At 27.8% G+C, this 7288-nt stretch overlaps 1 long non-coding RNA gene across 1 annotated transcript; it reads left to right on the top strand.

Annotated features, from left to right (window-relative positions):
- The first annotated feature begins 4487 nt into the window (after positions 1-4487).
- On the top strand, positions 4488-5319 carry LOC149141619 (uncharacterized). Its single transcript, XR_016265000.1, has 3 exons — positions 4488-4713; positions 4795-4974; positions 5080-5319. It is a non-coding gene; the product is annotated as an uncharacterized LOC149141619 (long non-coding RNA).
- The last annotated feature ends 1969 nt before the right edge of the window (positions 5320-7288 follow it).

Raw genomic sequence — 7288 nt, 5'->3', positions numbered from 1 at the left:
TATTGAGAAAATCTTTGTCACAATGTGATGTTGGACCATGGTTGACCATGATTATAAACCAAAGGGATTTATATTAGACTCAAGTATTAATATTATAAACCCTATGAATAATATTATACCCTAAGAATAAGAACCCTTAGATTAATAAACCCAAGGGATTGACGTTATAAACCCAAGGTAATAATAAACCAAAACAATTAATACTAAAAGCCCAAGGGATAAATATTATAAACAGAAGGTATATAAAACTCAAGATAAATATTAATACATGAAATTGAATGGATTCTAAACAAACCGGAAAAATATTTAACCCAAGGGAACAATATTAAACCCTATCGAATAATATAAATCGAAAGTATATAAACCCCAACAAAAATATTATACAATGTCTAATAAACATGGGAGTCGATGTCTAGTGATGGTTGATTTCCGTCTTGATACAATATTTTGCACAAAGGGACAATGGACCATTGTCAACCATTAAGCCCTAACATTAATACTATAAACATAAAGAATATTAGTACATTAAAAACCATTAACACATTAATATAATCCATTATTATCAATACATTAATATTAATACATTATAAACCATTATAAATTTTAAAACATTAATATTAATACATCAATATTATAAACCTCAAGAATACTAATATATTAAGACCCAAAGGATTATAAATCCAAGGGAATGAAATTAAAACTAAGGAATAAATACTATAACATATGAAAAACACAAACCTAAGTAAATTAAAATTAGAAAATCCTAAAATTATATTATAATGAAAACCTAATATCAAAAAACTAGCTTAAAGTTATAATATCAAAACACTAACTTAAAGTTATAAAATCAAAACAATGCAAGATAAAACTAAAATGATAGAGTAAACAAAATCCTAATATAAAAAAGCATAAGTTATGTTAAAATCAGAACCTAATATCACAAAACCTAAAGTAACTTAAAGGCATAAAATCCTAAAATATAAAACCTAAAATTATATAAACATAAGTGATCACATTTATCAACCTCATATTTATTAATTTTTTTTAACGTTTAGTAAACCAAAATTATAAAAGCTTATGCAAACACATTTGTCAATATGATATTTAATATTTTAAATATTAAATAGGTTTTGGATTTTTTTACAACTATTAAATATTATGCTATGAGGTCATTATTTTTCAATTATGGTTTATGGACACTGAGTGACGGCTATATCTATGGGTTATCATCTGGGCATATTAATCTAAAGGGATATCTTCACGAGTCTAATTTGTGAGACTTAACTGCAAAAGCATAAAAGAGATTTGACCCCGGTGACCTCCCTAATTAGAAAGGTACTTAACAACTCCAATACTACTACGAGGTGATTATATATATAAGACATTGAAATTTAATTTATTGAAAGGGAATAAATATGATGTTTATATTCAACTTTGAATTAATTAAATATTAAAAGTTAATAACACAAATTAAAAAACAAAAATATTATTATCAACTTTACTATCAACTTAAATTTATAAATATAAATACTAATGGTCTGAATAAGATTGAACATACATGTATTACAAACAACCTTTACATGTGATTATGAAAGGATTATGTTACTAATAATTGGCTTTTATATATCTCTTGTTCTTTTTAAATAAATAAATATATTAATATTAATATTAATATTAATATGAATATAAATAACATCTCATTAAAATGTTATTAATATTAATGCTATTAATGCTATTAATGTTATTATAATAATAACACTAATGTTAATACTTTTGAAAAATAATATGATTAATAATTTTATTAATATTATTTTTTTTAATTCTGTAATAACTTATAAGGCATTTAAATGTAATATATTGAAAGGTAAAAATATAATGTTTGTATTGAGCTTAATTAAATATTGAAATTTAAGAGCACAAATTATTATTATTAAATTTATTATCAATGTAAATTTATAAATGTAGCTTTAGTAAAATTGAATATGATTGAATAAGATTCAACATACATATATTGCAAATAGCATTTAACATGTGAGTATAAGTTTTGTATATGAATTATTCTTTCTAAACAAATGTAAAGTAAATTCATTAAGAAAAAGTAAATCAATATTAATATTAATACCCATATTCATGGTATAATTTTAATATTATTAATAATTTTAATGTTTTTATGTTAATAGCATTAAATGCTAATTAAAAAACATTAAATATCAATAATTTTTAAAAATTATTATCATTAATAATGTTATTAACACTTTCTTTAAACATCATTAATATGACATGAATAACATTAGTAATAGTAATATTAATAATACTCTTTATAATGTTATTATTAGTAATATTTTTTATCTATTTTTTTTAAAAGATAATACTTCTTTATGATAATAAATATTATAAACTTACAAAAACAAATCTTATTATAAATTCATTTAAAAATTATAAATAAATAATTTATAAAATTATAAATTTTATGGAAATATTTATTACAAATTTATAATAATAATTATTAAAAGATAAAAGTATAAAAAACCAAAATAAAATTAAAAAAAACTTATATTATAAATACCTAAAAACTTAAATCTATAAAAACCAAATATTACAAAAGGCTAATTAACTTAAAATTGTAAAACTATAAATATTCATGCTATCACATTTATGAACGTGATATTTAATATTTATATTATTATTAATATTATCCAATTTTAAGGTCATGCCCAAGCTATACACCTCATTGGTGTATGAGACCCCTTTGTTTGTGGGACGAGGGACCCACCTTCCCACCATGATTTGACTACTAAGACTACAAAGACATACAAACTTTATGTGACCTTTTAAAAGAAAACACATTCTCTTAATCATTAGACCCTTCAAGCTATAATAACATTAATTTATATATAATTAATTTAATAACATTAATGTTAATTATGATATTAATACTAACTTTAAATTAATTAATATTTACTTATTATAAATAGTGTAGGTGTAGCTTTATTGAATTATTAATTAGACTAACCATTATCGTTTAATCACTAGCTAAAATTGAATTTTAAATAGTAATTTAATGTTTAATAATATCATTAAGAATTAACAAAAACAGTTTAGTGTGTTGTCCACTTAGGAAAGTGGGTGTAATACAAAGTTAGAGGTAGTTTAAACGTCACATCTTTAGGGTATTTTGTTATTATCACCCAGCTTGGTATTTTGTTATTATCACCGAGCTATAAGTAACAGAGACTCATGGCATTTAATATTTAAATTGAAATGGGAAGGCATGAACTCAAACCCATAAGCACACATCATTTAATATCTAGTTTCAAATGGTTTTGCTCGGAAGGAATACATGAGTTCGCTCAATTTAACTTAAAACTATTTTAAAGTTCATATTAATTATGTTATATAATTAATTATCAATATTAATATGAACTAGTAAAGTGCGAAATATTTTTTTTGCTCGAATTTTAATTGATATTTTATATTAATAATTAATAAAGTTATAATATGTGTACCGTAGAAAAATGATATTTGACTTTTATAAACAATTTTGATGAAAAAGATTCTTAGTTGTCATTTTTAATTTTAATTGTAATTGAATTCAATGGTAAGTAGAGTTTTAATATTGATAATTTTTCAAAATGTTTTTGATACTTAGATATTTTTAAAGATTAGTTAGAGAGCTTGGGGAATAGGGCATCTTTATGACAAAAATGATGAGTATATATTGCACATTTAGTCTTTCAACTTAATTATTGTGATTTAAAAAATATTAAATTTATTGAAGATAAAGGAAAAAAAATATTAACATTCCACATAATTTTAAAATAGACCATTTTAAAAATAATATATATTTTAAAATTTTTGAAATCAATCATATTTATCTTTCATAAACAAGATCCAAAATAAAATCGTCATGAAGTAAATTTTAAAGAAATGGGTTGTCCGTATTTATTCAAAGTTGTACCACTAGCTAAATAATGTCCAATACCTCCAAATTTATATCAACCTCAAAAGTAGAAAAAATAAGGAGCCACATCAAAATCAATGGGCCAATATAGCGAGTGCTAGGGTTTCAATAAAAACCTAAATTTTATGTAAAAATTGGATTCCTTACTAGGAAGGCAACAAAGTGTCAAATCAAAATGAAGGCGAACACATGCAATATGCCAATAGAGCGAGTGCTAGTATAACATGCTCACTTAATGTTTATGCAGTTTACCACATATGAAAAAAAAAAACATAAAATATATATATAACCATGACATTATATACATCGGCTTAATCTTGTCAACTTGGTGACCGGAGTTAATGCATTGTTTTTATTTCACGTTACCCCTTTTAATTTACATTGCCATCATTTATATCTCGTTACTATGGTTTGGTTGGATTACAGTTTGTGGTCCCATCACGGCACAAAATACTTCAACACAGCACAAAATACCTTAACTACCATCGATACCTTTGAGGTTTCTCAATGTTTCTGGCATTGTTCCCCAATGGTGCATGTACCCGGCTTGACATTTGGAATACTCACCACGCTAGATCTTTCCCGGGTTGATCCAACGACTCTGGTCTATTGTGTGAGATTTAGGGTAACTACTCCAAGGGTGACCCAACACATTTCCCTCATTATCACTACAAGGTTGCCGCTATGTAACTGGTAGACTCTTGGTGCTCGTTTGCAGGTCCTCGGCGATTATTTCACCGGTTAAATGTAGGGTAAGTTACTTCACAGTAGCTCGTTTCTCTACTTTCAGTTTAGCCTCCACTAAATCTGACCAGGTTTCTTTGTGGAGACAGGGTAAGAAATGATTGCTACCCTTATAGCATCCCGCCATTCGAGCTATCCAGCTTTGTAGAGCTCGCACTGGGCTAAATATGTTGTCAGTTGTTAACTTCTTCCTACATGGAGAGTGTAAAATTAATTTTAATGACAGCTTACAACTTGGAATTCACCACCTCACCTTCTAGCCGACTCGGGTACAAAGAGGGTTGCTAAAATCTTCATTTAATTATCAATTTATTTGGTTTATGTTCCTAGGTTAACCTTACCAACCCTAACTCGGGTCCTTTTTCATTGCACAGGTTTCTTGAGAGGCTACAACTACACCCTTCGAGAATCGGGCCGAAGAGCACGATGACACCCTCGATAATGACACTTCCAAGTTGGCTTTTGATACCATAAAGACCTGTTTATTGCTTCATGGGTTACAATAATTAGGGTCTGAAGTTAAAAAATGTTTTTTTACTGGGAATTGACGGTTTAGGTCTCAGAATGAATGATCGTTGATGCCCAAGTTATTAAAATTGAACTTGTTATAAGAATTTGGGTCTCAACTCATCCTATTGTTACAAGATTTGGGTCTCCGCCCATCTTATGGTTACAATTTGCTGTGTCTTGCATTTTTATTTTAATACTTTTTGTTACTTTGCACCAAGATCTCGTACATGGTTATGGTTTGAGGCAAAATTACCCTACTAATATAGCTCACTGTTAAAGCACTTATGTACAAAGTTTTGGTATTACTTAGTATTATTTATGGTCTCTAATTTCATGAGTTTTCTTTCACTTCATTTTCAGGGACACTGTTAATAATAGCTTATCTCTATACATGAAAAGCTTGGACATGTTCCTTAGGCTTTTACTGGTCTGTGAATGAGTTCCCTTTTAATATCGTGCCTATATTATGCCTATATTCTTGTTAATTTATATTATTGTTGTCACTGTACATTATTGTTATTGCTATACATTACTATAAATATTGCACATTTTTTATTATTATACAATAATGTTTCTATTACTCTACAATAATGTTATTACTGTGGCTTTAAGTATCTAACCTTTTTAGTACCCTACCCCAACATTTCAATGTAAGTTTCCATAATAGGTTGAAGGTCATTAATGGAACTCCTTAATAAATGAATTGCACAGTTGCCTAGGGGACTAGACTGAGTGGAGAGTCAGCAGCTCCGTCCTAACCTATTAGCCATTATTCTTTGTGATTACACTTTTGTTAAATTTAAACTTGGAATTCTCAGCAAATAACAAAACTAAGTCTCTTTGGACTCAGTTAGTAATTATAATTATACTATCTTCCTTTAGTCGTATATAAAACTCTCTTCTACTGATTCAACGGGCTCAAGTTTTCCTATAATATCGTTTCCACTTTTTACTATTTCTGCTCGAAACTTTACTATGTACTCCATTTCACAGTTCTATGTGCCTATAGGGTTATTAGTTCCATTTATTCAGTTACATCTTATTCTCTGTAGTGGTGTTCACACAAGCAATACAAATTGCACTTGAACTACAAATTTGCAGAAAAAGAAGTTTATAACATATCTTTATACATTCATCATTCATTTTGAGATCTATATCACAAGGAAAATATAAATTATGGATTTTACTTTCATGTTTTTAACCATAGTATTAACACATACTCTTCCAAACAAAAGGTAAAAACTTAAAACAATCTTAAATACTTATCTATTCACTCAAATTCCTTGAATTCAATAGGGTGAGACCTTCTCCACCCAACCTAGAATTCAAAAGGGTGAAATTAAACAGGGTGAGACCTTCTCCACCCAACCTAGAATTCGAAAAGGTGAAACCTTCTCCACCCAATTGTAAGAAGGGCAATGATGTTCTTGTGTAGCCCCTATCTTCCACTCCAGAACAACAAGTAACAATATTCTTTGTTCTTTGAATCAGGAAACAAACCTACTGTAGTCTACTCTTCCCGCCTCTCCAGAACAACAAGTAACAATATTCTTTGTTCTAGAATCACTAAACAGACCTACTGTACTCCACTCTTCCTCCCTCTGATTCCTTTTTGTAATGAGGTTAGCACTCGCTCAAGTCCACTTCTGAATGTCCCTTATGTTACACCACTTTCACTTCTTTTTCCAAAAACTGATTTCTTTTCAATGAGATCTCTTTTTATTTCCACTAAAAAAACGTGTAATTGTCTTAACTTGCCTCGAGGTTGGAATCCGTTTCTTATCTCCCTTATTGAATTTTGAAATTTCATATTATATAATATATTATATATATATATATATATATATATATATATATATATATATATATATATATTAATTACCGACTTTCCAGATTCCCATTTACCAATAAGATAAAATAGTTCTCACTATTATCCGGTAGGTGTTAGATGTTCTCCACTAGGCAAAAAACCATCCTCCATGTCTATTGTAGCCAATGAAACAGAGTAGAATAATATTGTCTCGTTAGACTTTCATCTTCCCAAGTAGCTCATTCGCGCTAAAGTGCTTCCAC

The sequence above is a fragment of the Pinus tabuliformis genome, chromosome X, assembly GCF_031772625.1.
Source record: "Pinus tabuliformis cultivar Carrire ecotype Pingquan chromosome X, CPIR1, whole genome shotgun sequence".
Classification (NCBI taxonomy): Eukaryota; Viridiplantae; Streptophyta; class Pinopsida; order Pinales; family Pinaceae; genus Pinus; species Pinus tabuliformis.
Note: the sequence above shows the minus strand (reverse complement) of the source record. Positions and strands in the feature narration are given on the sequence as shown.